The following is a 16,142-nucleotide window of genomic DNA, read 5'->3' on the forward strand; positions in this document are numbered from 1 at the left end:
TCTCTGGATGTGGATAGCATCTTTCTCATGAGTCCCTCTGGATTGTCCTAGATCACTGCATTGCTGCTAGTACAGAAGTCCTTTACATTCAATTGTGCCACAGTGTATCAGTCTCTGTGTACAAGGTTCTCCTGATTCTGCTCTTTTCACTCTGCATCAATTCCTGGAGGTCTTTCCAGTTCACATGGAATTCCTCCAGTTCAATATTCCTTTGAGCACAATAGTATTCCATCACCAGCATATACCACAATTTGTTCAGCTATTCCCCAATCGAAGGGCATCCCCTCATTTTCCAATTTTTTGCCACCACAAAGAGTCTGTAATGACCTTCTGCCAGAGAGATTTTCCTAGAATCTGAGTCCCTCCTCTCCCTTTACTCAATGAACTAGTGACTCCTTATTGCCTCTCGCATCGAATATAACACATAGACTGTTCTTTTTGACATTTAAAGGCCTTTACAGCCTTTGCAGTCTTCTTATTCTTTTCCTCTACATGATTCAGTGATTATTGTCTTGTATAAACTTAGTTATCTCCCTAATTAGAATATAAACTCCTGGAGGACAAGGTAAAGGTCCCCCCCCCCCGCCTTTTTTCGTATTGCTAGTCCTTAGCACTGATACTGTCACTTATAAGCATTTAGATGTTTGTCGACTGACTGACTCAGGGTTGCAAAGGTAGCAAATCAGAGGACTAAGGAGTGAGCCTAAGTCTTCTGATTCAAAATCCAGTGTTTTTCTGTTGATTGGTAAATTCCAGAATTATAACAAACACTGGGCAAATGGGACTTTGATCCAGGGTGTCAGTATCTGGAGGATGGCACCTTCCTTGCTTCCTTCCTGGGTTGGCCTTTTCAGATGCCCTAAGGAATTTGTCCTCAGTGTTACTACTTCTGTGACGACTTGAGGGCCCTCCTCTGGGGCTCTGCCATCTTCCCAACACTCTGTGGGGATGAGAGATGGGACTGTGATCCTCACCGCATCCATCGATGGTGGGGCCATCTTCTGCCTCTCTGTTACCTGGTGAGCTCGTCTCCTCGACTCCCTGCCCTGTCCTCCTCTAAACCCCAGGGCTCGATTTCCCCAGAGGGCAATTTGGTAAATTATGGCCCTGATTAATGACTTCTATTTGATTCTGAAGGAATCTGATGGATTCTCCAAGGGCCAAGAGGAGTGTCTCTGAGTTGTGTGGAAGCCAGCAGGGGGAGGAGGAGAATACTTGGCCCGGTTCCTCGAGCAGAAAGCTTCCGGACAGAGCCAGCTGTCTCTCCCTATAACTCTGGGCCTTAGAATCCAATTAGAAACAGGTTGTTTTCCATGCATTCCCTCCTTGTTTGTGAGAGTTCAGCCTGGGATCGAGACTGGTCTGGCTGTTGAAAGGACTTAAGTGGAATCCACCGTGGAATTGAAAGCTGGGTAGAGGCAAGCTAACCTATGGGCGAAACCTGAGCCCTAAAGCCCTTGGCATCCGCTTCCCTCTCCCTCCTCTTGGATAAATGGCAGTGAAGGGTTTAGGCCATTCGAGTTGGCCCTCTGGCTCAGAGCTCCACGATGCTGAGAAACACTCAGTGCTAGCTTGAGAGTTCTTTGGTGAGGGTACCTCTAGTGTCTCTGGATCTCAGTTTTCCCATCTGGAGCCTTTGCTATTCTCACCCCACATTTACCAGAATGGCAATTTATGTCCTTTTTTGCCTCCTTGTTTCTCCTTACAGACCGTAAAGCCCTGGGGGCAGAGGCATTCATTTTTGTTTTTATATCCCCAGAAGGGTGTGTGAGTGTTGGGCGTATTCAAATATTTGCTGATGACCCTATGAACGTCTCTTAGATGCCATGTTCCCTCCTAAGTGGCCCGAAAGGATTTTGAGAGAGGCAAAGTAGTGAAAATTATGGAATTCGTGACTTGGAGTCTGAAGTACTGGGTTCAAATCTAGCCTAAGACACTCCTTAGCTGGATGATCCTGGGAAAGTCACTTGCATTCTCTGTGCCCGAGCTTTCTCATTGGAAGCAGCTTGTCTGAGTTGGTGGCAGAATCTAAACTGGAATCCATGTCTTTGGGTTCCTTCTAGGTCAGCTTTTGTCCCTCCTTCTTTCAAACCCAAGCTGATATTTTTACCTCTTGGAGGGAAGGAAAGGGGCAGCTAGGTGTCTCACTGGGATTGAGAGCCAGGCCCAGAGATGGGAGGTCCTGGGTTCAAATCTGGACTCAAATACTTCCTAGTTATGTGACCCTGGGCAAATCACTTGACCCCAAATTGTCTAGCCTTTACTGCTGTTCTGCCTTGGAACTAATACTTAGTATTAATTCTCAAAATGGAAGGTTAGGGTTTAAAAACAACAACAAAGTATAGGATCTGAGGTCCATAGATCAGAAGAATCTTAGAGGTTATAGAGTTCAGCCTCTTCATTTTCTAGATGCACAGAGAGTTTAAGTGACTTACCTAGGGTCACACAGCCATAAAACAAAAGAGGCAAGATTTGAACCCATGTCTTTCTGACAACCAGGCCAGGGATTTCTTCATTGCTCCATGTTTCTTCTCAAAAGGTACTTGGGAGATGTGGCCATCTAGCAGGACTTGGCCAAGCTCAGCTGGGCCCATGTTCCAAGTTGGGGTGTGCTCGGGTGGAGTCCAGGCCCCAGAGTGCGATTTGCCTGCATATTGGTGGGAGGATAGCTGGAGCCAGGGGAAGAGGGTCCGGTGCCTGGGTCAGGGAGGAACTATTTGGAAAGCATTCCTCATTCTTCACATGAGTTCCCTGGACCCTTCTACTCCTCCCCCTGAGAAAATATTCAACGGGATCTTGGCCAAGAAGATGTGAGAGGTTTGCTGGGGTGAGTGTGAGAAGAGAAGCCCCACCCAGAATGTGACCCCTGGAGAGGGTCCAGGCTTGTTTTTCACAGTGAAAAAGAGCCAAGATGAAATCTATAGCTCTGAAAAGCTGTGGGGTTTTAGGGTGAGAAGAGGAGAGAACAAGAAGGCAGGCCGAGAGTATTCAAATAGATCTCCCATCTGTGATGGGCATGTTTGGTTTTTTCCTCTGAGATCCTCAGTTTCCTTGGCTGCAAAGTGAAGGGGTGAGACTAGATAGCTTCTGAAGTTTTCCAGCTTAGATCGAGGATCCTAAGTCATTTTACCCCAAGGGGCCTCAGTTTGTTCCTCTGTAAAATGAGATGGTTAGACTCAGATGTCTTAGTAAAAAAATAACCCTTGCCTTCTGTTTTATTATCAATTTTAAGACAGAAGAGAGGCAAAGGCTAGACAATGGGGGTTAAATGACTTGTCCAGGGTCACACAGCCAGAATTTATCTGAGGATAAGTTTGTCCAGTGTCTTTTTATGTATTAGAATAGAAGCTCTTCAAGGGTAAGAACTATCTTTAAAAAAATTTTTTTTTACTTGTATTTGTATTCCTAGTTCTTAGTAAAGTGCTGGACACATAGTTGGTCATAGTCAGATTTTCTGCAGGTCTAGCTATGTGATCCTGTGATTTCAGCCTGGGTGTTTCTATTTGGGTAGATCAAGGGCAGTTAGGTGGCCTGGAGACAGGAAGACCTGAGTTCAGATGTGGCATCAGATACTTTTTTTTTTCATTTGAAAATCTTCATTTAATTAATTTAGAATATTTTTCCATGACTACATGAATTGTATTCTTTCCCTCCCCTCCTACACCCCCACCTCCCGTAGCCGACGAGTAATTCCACTAGGTTTTACATGTGTCATTGATCCAGACCTATCTCCACATTATTAGTATTTGCACTAGGGTGATCGTTTAGAGTTTACATCCCCAATCCTATCCCCATTGACCCACATGATCAAGCAATTGTTTTTCTTCTGCATTTCTGCTCCCACGGTTCTTTCTCTGAATGTGGATAGTGTTCTTTCTCATAAGTCCCTCAGAGTTATCCTGGATCATTGCATTGCTGCTAGTAGAGAAGTCCATTATATTCGATTTTACCACAGTGTAGCTGTCTCTGTGTACAATGTTCTCCTGGTTCTGCTCCTTTCACTGCATCAATTCCTGGAAGTCGTTCCAGTTCACATGGAATTCCTCCAGTTCGTTATTCCTTTCAGCACAACAGTATTCCATCACCAACAGATACCACCATTTGTCCAGCCATTCCTCAATCGAAGGGCATCCCCTCATTTTCCAATTTTTTGCCACCAAAAGAGCCTGGCTATAAATATTTTTGTACATGTCTTTTTCCTTACTGGCATCATATACTTGATGGCTGTGTGACCCTGGGCAAGTTACTTTACCTCTGTTTGCCTTTAATCCATTGGAAAAAGAAATGGCAAAGTACTCCAGTATCCTTGGTAGGACAACCTCTTGGACAGCTTTGGTGTGCTATAGTTGACATGGCCATAAAGAATCAGATATAGCAGAATGACTGAGGAATAAGAAGAGATCACAGTCTGGGAGGCAGAAAGCTGTGAGTTGATAGATATGTCCAAGACTGTGGCCTGGAGTATCTAGATTTCTTGACCATGGCCACATTGCTGGTGAAAGTCAGAGGCAGGATTTGAACTCTGGCCTACCAACTACAAACTTAGTGCTTTTACCCATACATCACACTGAAAACAAAGAAAGAAATAAGCATTTATTAAGTGCCTACTTTGAGCCAGGTGCTGGACTAAGCATTGCGATTATTTGCCCTCACAACAATGCTGAGAGGTAGATGCTATTATTTTCCTCATTTTACAATCGAGGAAACTGAGGCAAACAGATGGTAAGTGACTTATACATCTAGTTAGTGCCTGAAGCTGTATTTGAATTCAGGTCTTTTTGACTCCAAATATAGCATCCCATCCATTTTGATATCTAGGAACCTCTGAATCTCTTCAGAGGCTCTTTCCCTACTCAGGAGAGTTAAAACTGAGCCCAGCCAAACTTAGCTTTGACCTAGCATGCTGTAATAGAAAGAACACAGAATAGAGTTGGAGTCAAAGGCTCTGGGTTTGAATCTTGGCTCTGCCATTTACTCTCTGGATGACACTGGGCAAGTCATGAGACTTGTCTGAGACTAAATTCCTTTCTCTGTATAATCACGGAGTTATACCTAAATACATGGCAAGTACCTTAGGGCTAACATTTGTCCTAACCTCCATCCACATGTTAGAAATTTTTCTAACTAGGGGTTCTGAAAGATATGGTGGTTTTACTAATATCTTTTTGACCGACACAAACTCTATAAAATAGCAGAGAAATGGACAGTGTGGAGCGAAGTCATTGTATTGCATTGACCCTTGCTTTACTTTACTCATATTATCTCATCAATATGTAGCATTTACGTAGTCATCATGCTGCCTCTGTCCACTGCCATGCATTCATTTTCATGCTGAAATTCTAAAATCTCTTACCTTTTTTAACTTCTGTGACTATTAACGACTACTAGCTGTGGCTAAGGTTTCATGACTAGTAAGTGATTTAATGTACAGTTCGTTCTCAGTCTTTTGACTTTTACATTCAGTGATTTTTGTACTACTATGTCTTCCTAGATAGAAATAAGTCATTCATTGTCCTTGGCATTATTATTATCTGGGGATCTGAGACAGGATGGAATGGAAAGTCAAGACCAATATAAGACAGTGTGGACTGAAATTCCTATATTTCCTGCAGGAATCAGAGAATGGAGATCTCACCAAGGTTGCGTGGGTAGGGAAGGCATCCTGGGGAAGACCCTGATCATGACTTTCAGGTAGTCTAATAACTTTTTTTAAACCCTTACCTTTTGTCTCAGAATCAACACTATGTATTGGTTTTAAGGCAGAAAAGTGGTAAGGGCTAGGGCAATGGGGATTAAGTGACTTGCCCAGGGTCACATAGCTAGGAAGGGTCTGAGGTCAGATTTGAACCTAGGACCTCCCTTCTCTAGGCCTGGTTCTTAATCCACTGAGCCATCCAGCTGCCCCCAGTCTAATAATTCTTAAATTGTCTCCCCTGGTTCTATTTTCCAGGTCAGGTTTATTTTTAATGAGATATTTCATATTTCTTCTAATTTTGCATTCTTTTGATTTGGTTTTGTTGTTTTTGATGTCTTGTGAAGTCATATTCTTGCCCAATTATAATTTTTAAAGAATGAATTTCTTCTGTGATCTTTATTCCTCCTTTTCCATTTGGTCCATTCTACTTTTTATGGCATTCTTCTTCATTGGATTCATTTGCCTCTTTTCCCAGTAGGTCAGTTCTGTTTTTTTCTTCATTGGATTTTTGTGCCTCTTTATCTAGTTGACCAATACTGCCTGTTAATGTGTTATTTTCTTTTTATATTACTTTCATTTCTTTTTCTCATTTTTCTTTGACTTGTCTTATTTGATTTTTGAATTCCTTTTTGAGTTCTTCCAGTGCTTGAGACCAATTTCCATTTCTCTTTTAAGTTTTGCATATGGTTGCTTGGATCTCACCATCCCCTCTTGAGTTTGTGCTTTGCTCTTTGTTACCATAGAAATTTTTTAGGGTTAGGGGTTTCTTTTTCTGTTTGCTCATTTCCTCAGCCTTTGTTGGCCTGTGGACTGGGAATTCTGAAAGCTGTTGATTCTGTCTCCTCTGCTGCTGGCTTGCAGGACTCAATACTGTGAGCTATTTTGCCCTGGTCTTCCCCACAATGCAGGCTTGAAAGGGCTAAGGGGTAAGGACTTTTGGCCCTCACTTCAGGCTGGTGCCAGAGGCTGGGATTTCAAGGGGGTGGATCTGGGGTGTTGGGTGCTCTGTTGGTGTAGCCAGGGTACTGGGATCCCAAAATTGGCCTATGCGCAGGCTTGGGTCCTGGGGCAGTAGGTGGTGGGGTGGTTGGCCAAAATTCCTCTGTGTGCAGTTTTGCTTCTGGTTCCCCCTTATTCCATGAAAATTGACTCTCTTTGCCTACTTTTTAAGTTGCATTCAGCAGAATTGTCCCTTCACTCTGTCTTGCTGTTGGTTTTTGATTCCTGTCATTTTGAGGCATTTTTTAAAGATTGGTTTGGAAGGACTGTCAGAGTGGTTTTAGCTTTCATTGCTACTAAGCTGCCATCTTGGCTCTGCTCTTCTAGAGATGATCTGGAAAGAGGAAGCATTTGGATAGTCAGAATAAGGAGACATTTCTGTGTTTCATTGATAAGTGTTTATGGAACCCTTTCGTCCTTATTTCATATTCATAACTCCCCCATTAGATTACAAGGTTCTTGAGGGCAAGGACTTTCTTTTTGCCTTTTTCACATCCCCACTGCTTAGCAGAATGCCTGGCATATTTATTGTTGTTCAGTCATTTCATTTGTGTCTGACTTTTTGTGACTCCATTTGGGGCTGTCTTGGCAAACATACTGGAGTGATTTGCCATTTCCTTCTCCAGCCTGAATGAAATATAGTAGGTACTTGGTAAGTGCTTGTTGACCAACTTCCATTTCAGCTAGACTGTTGACTGTTCTCATCTCTGCCTCTTGGCATCTTCATCTTCCTTTACATTTCAGTTCAGGTGCTTCCTTTTTTTGAACTCTCTAAATCCCTCCAAATGGTAGTGCGCTCTCACAGTCCATTTCTTTCTTTCTTTCTTTTTTTAAACCCTTGTACTTCGGTGTATTGTCTCATAGGTGGAAGATTGGTAAGGGTGGGCAATGGGGGTCAAGTGACTTGCCCAGGGTCACACAGCTGGGAAGTGGCTGAGGGCAGATTTGAACCTAGGACCTTCCATCTCTAGGCCTGGCTCTCAATCCACTGAGCCACCCAGCTGCCCACTATTTTGTGTAATTTAGACATTGAATATTTTGTGAAGTGACAACTGCTTAAAATATTATTCTGGATGGGGAGAGCATTCTCAGTGTCTTGAATCAATATTACAAACCTCTCCATTGCTATAAATAAATTCATGTAACTCAACTATTTGTCCATTAGAATATAAGCTCATTATGAGTAAGGATGAGTTTTTTTTTTGGAGACAGCAAAGTGGCTCAGCACACTGAACACAGAGCCTTGGAGACCTGAGATAAATGTATCCTCATTTTTTTTGGGCAAGTCATTTTATCTCTATCTGCCTTAGTTTTCTCTCCTGTAAAATGGGGATAATAACAGTAACTACCTCCCAGGATTATTGTGAGGATCAAATGAGATAATATTTGGAAAGCATTTAGCCTAGTGCCTGGAACATAGTAGGTGCTTAATATTTGGTTGTTTTCTTCCTTTATATTTCAGCACATAGCACATAGAAGGTGCTTAATATTTGGTGACTAATTGAATGAATGCTTATTTGCCGCCGTATTGCTGGCGGAGTTCATGTGGATGTTGCCCAGGGAAGGTATTTTGGTGCCCTTCTTTGATTTCCTTCACTTATATTCTGATCAGAGGTGAATCCCTTTCAGGTACATTCAGCAAATCAGTGACCTGTAAATATTGTCATCCTGCTGTCCACTTTAAAGCTGTTTATCATGCGATCTGCGTCCATTGCTCTGCTTTATTTCTCATTTTTGATGAGGAAATAGTCATCTTTCTATAGCTGCCCTAGGGTGGCGGGCCCTTTGTTTCCCAGGGTTTTGTTTGAACACTTTCTCAATCTGTTATCATTCTAAGAGTATACAGCTTAAGATTGGCACTGGGTGGGGAATAATTGCTCTAAATGTAGCCTTCTCGTTGGACTTTGACTTTAGAACGCCAGTTAAGTTCCTTGACAGCTTTTCCCACAAAGGGCTTTATGCCTGGGGAAGACGAAGGAGTTTTGAAGGATCCCATTTATCCATTCGCTCATGACCTCCTGGATGCCACTCTAAGCTGGTGGTCTCCCATTTGTCATGGCACACAGCAAGACTTTTCTGTCGGTCAAATCTGGCCCCAGATCCTTCCTAGCTGTGGGACCCTAGGCAAGTTACTTAACCCTGATTGCCCAGCCCGTGCCACTCTGACAGCTTAGAGTTGATACTAAGACAGAAGGTGAGGATAAAAAAAAAACACTGGAGAAGATTTTTATGAGGGGAGAAGTTGTTTTACCATTAGACTGGGAGCTTTTTGAGGGCAGGGACTGTCTTTTGCCTTTCTTTGTACATTCAGTACTTGGCACAGTGCCTGGCTCTTAGGAGATGCCCATTATTTGTTAAATGATAGTTTTAGAAAGCATTTTACAGTGGAACTTGGTAACTTGATGCCTTCTGTGGGCATCAAGAGATTAATGGCCCTCTTTAACTCGAGAGTGATACTACTCAGTTTTATATAGGAAAGATAGCAATGGTTTTAAGAGAGGTTATCTCCAGATTGCCTCTCTCCCTAAAAATGAAGGATTTCTAGAGAGCCAGGCTTAGAGATTGGAGGTTCTGTGTCCAAAATTTAGCCTCAGACACTTCCTAGCTGTGTGACCCTGGGCAAGTCACTCAACCTCTATTGCCCAGTCCTTTCCACTTCTGCTTTAGAACCAATACGTAGTGTTGATTCTAAGACAGGAGGTAAGGTTTTTTTTTTAAAAGGCTGTCCCATTTGTACCTAATCTTATTGTATAACAAGATTTCAGTAGAGAACGGAGTTCCATGTGGATATTATGAACTCTGGAGTTCTAGTTTTTTTTTAATTTAATTTTTTTTTATTTTAAACCCTTAACTTCTGTGTATTGACTTATAGGTGGAAGAGTGGTAAGGGTGGGCAATGGGGGTCAAGTGACTTGCCCAGGGTCACACAGCTGGGAAGTGTCTGAGGCCGGATTTGAACCCAGGACCTCCCGTCTCTAGGCCTGGCTCTCACTCCACTGAGCTACCCAGCTGCCCCCTCTAGTTTGTTTTATATTGGAAGTACTGCCTTCATTCACTGGCTCAGATCTTCCAGCGTCAAAGTTTGTATTATGTATTACTTAGTTGGAGTAGATGAAAAAATGGTAAGTGTAGCCTTCATATTGCTAAATAATAACAGCCACATAAATGTATTAAAGTACTTGACAAAGTTTGTATCACTATGTAAATACTCAATCTTATCTTTTTTTTTTTAAAGAAAATTTTGCCTTTTGTATTACCAGAATTTCTTCCTGGATAATAATAACTACAGCTAAGTAGGATTGACTGTGCCAAGTGCTTTTATGATTATGATCTCATCTCATCCTCACAATAATCCAGAGAGGTGGGTGTTGTCATTATCCCCGTTTTATAGATGGGGAAACTGAGGCAGAGAGTAGTTAAATAACTTTCCCAGGGTCACTCCGCTAGTTAATATCTGAGGCCAGTTCTCTGTCTTCTCTGCCACCCAGCTGCCTCTAAAAATGATGATGATAATAATAATACTTGTACAATGCTTACTATATGCCAGACCCCGAGTTAAAATACTTTATAAAAACAATCTCATTAGATCCTCACAGTAACCTCTGGAAGCAGGTGCCATAATTATCTCCTTTTTACAGATGTAGAAATGAACAATCTCATTTGAACCTCACAGTAACCTCTGGAAGCAGGTGCCATAATTATCCCCATTTTACAGATGGAAAAACTGAAGCTGAGGTTAAGTAACTTGCCAAGGATCACACAGTGAAGTGTCCGAGGCTAGATTTGAACTCAAGTCTTCCAGACTCCAGACTCAGTACTCTATCTATTACACTACCAGCTGCCCATATAAAAACAATATTTTTAAAGGAAAAAAAGAGGAACAGAAAAAGAATCAGCAAAACTGATAGACACTGAGAAATTCTGAAACTTTATGGCAGCGGTTTCCACACCTTTACAGAGGAGTGGGGTGGGAGCGTCTTCTTAAAATCATTTTTATTAATCATAATAGTTATTAATTATTACTGTTTTGTTTCCCAGAGTGCCTCTAGAGTCAGAGATACTGGGTTCAAATCCCGTCTCTGATCCTACCAACTGTGTAGTAGTAGTTGATGCCACTTAGCCAGCTGCCTCATCTCTAAAATGAAGGGTTTGGACTGGTTTCCAATCTAAACCTTTCCCCTCTGGAGCTGGGATTCTCTCACTCTTTGTTTATATATTAAGGCTGATGGGAGAGGTTGGGGATATAGTCAGAAGACCACTGGACTTGGAGCCAGAATATCTGGGTTTGAACTTTCAATCTACAAGTTTGCCAATCAGTTGACAAGCCTTTTAAGCATCTAATGCAGTGATGGTGAACCTTTTAGAGATGCAGTGCCGCCCCCCCCCAGACTGAGTGTCGTAATGCTCCACCCCTCCCAGACCAGGTACCATGTCCCCCCCCATCCCACACTTGGGAGAGGGAGGAAACACTTCCACTTGGGCTGTTAGGTAGAGGAGTGGGTGAAGTAAAGAATGTCCTTAGCAAGTATAGAGAGGCGGAGAGGAATGGCCCGAGTTCCCTGCTCCCCTCCAGTTCTGTGTGCTCCCATTGGACAGAAGGGCAGGTGATGTGAAAAAATGTCATCAGGTGTAGTGGAGAGGGGGAAGGGAGCAGCTCTGCTCCAGTCCCTCTGCCTTTTTAGTAATGAACTCTGGGGGGGAGGTGGCTGAGTGCCATCTTTGGCACCTGTGCCATAGGTTTGCCATCACTGATCTAATGTGTGCCAGGTACTGTTCTGAGTACTGGGAACATAAAATCTTAGAGTAGGAGGTACTGGGTTCAAATCTGGATTTAGATACTTATTAATTGTGTGACCCTGGGCAAGTCACCGAACCCCAAATTGCCTAGCTCTTCTGCCTTAGAATTAATTAGTATCCATTCTAAGAAAGTAAGAGGGTTTTTTTTGAACAAACTAAATTTATACTTTATTGTGTGCCCACCTTCTGTGTAGCACTAATAACATGGATGATGGGAATTGGATCCTGTTGGGGTTGAGATAAGGCTTGAAGAAAGCCAGGGAAGCCAGGAACTGGAGGGAAGGCAAGAGAGCAATCGAGGCATGGGGGATAGCCAGTCTAAAGGCAGTGTGTTGTGTGGGAGGAAGAAGAAGAAGGGAGGAAATGAGGATGCACGGCTAAGCAGAGACAAAATCAGACCAGCTGGAAGCATTTACTGTGTGCCAAGCACTGAGATAAACTCTGCAGAGAAAAGACAAAAACATTTCCTGACCTCAGGGAGCTTACAGCATAACTGAATTATATCCACAATTCTATAGACAAAGATATATATATATATACATATATGTATATTTATATATGAACTTCTATATATGTATGTAATTTCCTTTATGCATGTGGACATATCTATCAACTTCCTGAGTTCAAATCCTGCCCCAGATATTTCCTAGCTTTGTGATCCTGGGTAAGTCACTTTACCTTGTTGGCCTCAGTTTCCTCATCTGTCAAATGAGCTGGAGAAGGAAATGTTGAACCACTCCAGTATCCTTGCCAAGAAAACCCTCAAGGAGTCATGAAGAGTTGGATAGGACTGAACCAAAGAACACACACATATACAGATACATACAATATACACACGAGACAGTGCTGTTCATTTGCATATTGTTACATGTGTGTAACACACATGTACATTTGCCGCACATTATAAGAATGTGTGTATTTTACACGCAACCCACATGTATAGGTATGTGCATATACTTACACACATACATGTATACATCCATGCACACATAAGTCAGGGAGCTGCAGTCCAGTGGAGGGAGAAGATAGAGACCCAAATAACTAGACCCGAGTTTCGAATGGGAAAAGCACGAAGGAGAGGAGACACCGAGCAGAGGAACTCTGACCAGAAAGAGGGTGGTTGTTGGCAAGGTGCTGAAATGGTTAGAGAGCTGGGATGGGCGTTCTGCAGATCTGGGTTCAGATCTTCCCTCTGACCCAGCTTCAGGATGCTTAGCACAGTCAAGTCCCTGAGCTTCTGTGAGCCTCAGTTTGCTCATCTGTAAAACGAGAGGGTTGAGCTTGATGGTCTCTGGCTTAAGATTCCTTTCAGCCCTAGATCTGTGCAGGTGGCACACCCAAGTGCTAGAGATGCCGAGAAAGGAAGAAGGCCCTCGGCTGCCCTCTGGGAGCCTCCAGGCTAATGGGGGAGACCACGTGTGAATGCCCGATATAGGCAGGGTGGGTGGGGGTGATGTCAGAGGGAAGGCACTGGGGGTGGGCTAGGAGAGTCCTCCTGTAGAAAGCAGGATGCGAGCTGAGTCCTGAAGGGACGGATCCCATGGCTGGTTGGGGCAGGGGCCGGTGTGGGCATCCGCTGAGATCCCACGCCGGAACGCGCTTGGGAAGCAGTCGTGGGATCCGAGCAGCAGGGATGATCACTGCTCCGGTGCTAAAGATGGCCTGTGGAAGGGATTCAGATCCTTTATTTTTAGCCTCAGAAATCATGACTCAGAATGGAAAACCACCACTTAACACACCCTCGGTGTTCGCTGGCCCCCCCTTCCTCCACCCCAGCCCCCAAACTTCCAAGACAAAAACCCAACAGCCCAACTATTGTGCTTGGCCGGAGACTGTGAAGAGGGACTGTATCCGGTTCCAGAGGCCGCAGCAGAATGCAGGGGGAACACAGGATTATTCACTGTGTGAACAGGTTGCCAAGGGTGCCCCCTTTCCTCCAGCTGGCCACCTTCATGTAGGTCTGGTGCGGAATGGGAGGGAGGGTCCTTGAACCACTCACGAGGGCTCGTCCTTCATCTCAGGCCTGCCCGGGGGCCTTGGGGAGTCACAGAGCTAGAAGGATGTTAAACATGGAATAGAGGATGATGTCAGAGCTGGAAGGGACCTTAGAACACAGCAGTGAGGGGGCTTAGATCTTAGAATGTAGGAGCTGGAAGAGGCCGTGGACAGAAAATGTCAGAACAGGGAATGAATATCAGGGCTGGGAGGGGGGCTTAGAACAGGGAATTTAAGAGCTTGGAATGGGCTTAGAACAGGGAATGTCAGAGCTGGGAGGGGGCTTAGAACAGGGAGTGTCAGAGCTGGGAGGGGGCTTAGAACAGGGAGTGTCAGAGCTGGGAGGGGGCTTAGAACAGGGAATGTTGGAACTGAAAGTTCTTGAGAAGATGCAGTCTGCAATGGCTCACAGGGAACAGGTCCTCAGAATCCAGACTGTTCAAGGTCCAGGGTCTAAGCTGGATGGACTTCTAGAGATCCTTTAGCCCAATTCCCTTACTTTGCAGATAAGGTAACTGAGGCTTGCTAGGGTGGGTTTCCTCACTTCTGGACAGATGCAATCCCAGACCCAGACCCAGTCTCTATCAAATATGAATTCTTTTGCCCATGGAGGCATCAAGGTCCATTGGAAAGATCTCTGACTAGAGCTAGAGGCCCTGGGTTCAAATTCTGCCCTGACTACTTCTTAGCTATATGATCTTATGCAAAGCCCTTCCCTTCCCTGAGCCTCAGTTTACTCCTCTTTTAGGAGAGAAGGTTGAACTTGAAGGCTGCTGAGGATCCTTCCAGGTAGGAGCCTAGAATCCTATTACCTTCTCCTGATGGTTGTGTACCCCCTAGGAATGGGGAGCAGAGGAGACTTTTGCTCTTTGCCTCTTAAGCCCTGGGGGAGCACTTGAGTAGAAAGGAGGTCAGATTTGGAATCAAGGAATTTAGGTTCAAATTCTAGTGCTGCCACTTACTTCCTCCACGACCTTAGAGTTTCCTAGCTCTGGGCCTCGGTTTCCCCATCTGTAAAAAGGGGGTTGGACCAGAGAGTGTCTGAGGGCCCATGTAGCTCTGGATCTCTGCTCTAGGCCTCAGTTTCCTCTTCTGGTTGGCTTACGGGAGCTCCAGCCCTCCTGCAGCCAGTCCTCTGCGGAGGATGATTCTCCCGTCATCTCCTGATACTGGCCACTCCCAAGCTGGGCAGCCACAGAGCGTGATTAATATGTGAGCTCGGGACTGGAAACGTGAGCTGGGTTAGCACCGCACCCTCCCTCCTAATCCCCCCAGATTATTTCTTCTACCACCTGCGAACTCAGCCGGGGAAGGGAGCGTCTGGGCACTGGCGAGGAGACCTAATTATCGGGGGTTCTCTGAAAGCGCTTGTTGAGTGTGTGGTATGTGCGAGGGAAGGGATGATGCTGGGACGTACTTCCTGACCACAGAGGGTGTCTATTTTGGGGCCTGAAGTCACTGGATCCCCCTCACCCCACTTAATCCTGTAACAGACACTTATCATTCAGAGGCAAGCAGCCCGGCGGCTCAGGCATCCATCAGTCATTCAACAAACGTCTTGTAGCAGGTAGGATTTGATCTGAGACAGAAAGGAAACCAGGTGGAAGTGATCCTGACGCTGACACTCGGCCCTGGAATAAGTCACTTGTTTTCTCTTTTTTTTTTTTTTAATTTAAACATTTATTAATAATCATTTTTAACATGGTTACATGATTCATGCTCCTACTTTCCCCTTCACCCCCTGCACTCCCCCCACCCATGGCCGACGCACATTTCCACTAGTTTTGTCATGTGTCCTTGATCAAGACCTATTTCCAAATTGTTGGTGGTTGCATTGGTGTGGTAGTTTCGAGTCCACATCCCCAATCATGTCCACCCCAACCCATGCGTTCAAGCAGTTGCTTTTCTTATATGTTTCCTCTCCTGCAGTCCTTCCTCTGAATGTGGGCAGCGTCTTTACCATAAATCCCTCAGAGCTGTCCTGTGTCATTGCATTGTTGCTGGTACAGAGGTCCATTACATTCAATTTTACCACAGTATATCAGTCTCTGTGTACAATGTTCTTCTGGCTCTGCTCCTTTCGCTCTGCATCACTTCCCGGAGGTCTCTCCAGTTCGCCTGGAACTTCTCCAGTTTATTATTCCTTTTAGCACAATAATATTCCATCACCCGCATATACCACAGTTTGTTCAGCCATTCCCCAATTGAAGGGCATTCCCTCCTTTTCCAGTTTTTTGCCACCACAAAAAGCGCAGCTATGAATATTTTCGTACAAGTCTGTTTATCTATGATCTCTTTGGGGTACAAACCCAACAATGGTATGGCTGGATCAAAGGGCAGGCATTCTTTTATAGCCCTTTGAGCGTGATTCCAAATTGCCAGCCAGAATGGCTGGATCCGTTCACAGCTCCACCAGCAATGCATTAATGTCCCCATTTTGCCACATCCCCTCCAGCATTCATTGCTCTCCCCTTCTTTCATTTTAGCCAATCTGCTAGGTGTGAGGTGATACCTCAGAGTTGTTTTGATTTGCATTTCTCTAATTATTAGAGATTTGGAACACTTTCTCATGTGCTTATTGATACTTTTGATTTCTTTACCTGAAAATTGCCTATTCATGTCTCTTGCCCATTTATCAATTGGGGAATGGCTTGAT

Source organism: Gracilinanus agilis, chromosome 1 (genome assembly GCF_016433145.1).
Source record: "Gracilinanus agilis isolate LMUSP501 chromosome 1, AgileGrace, whole genome shotgun sequence".
In the NCBI taxonomy this organism is placed as follows: Eukaryota; Metazoa; Chordata; class Mammalia; order Didelphimorphia; family Didelphidae; genus Gracilinanus; species Gracilinanus agilis.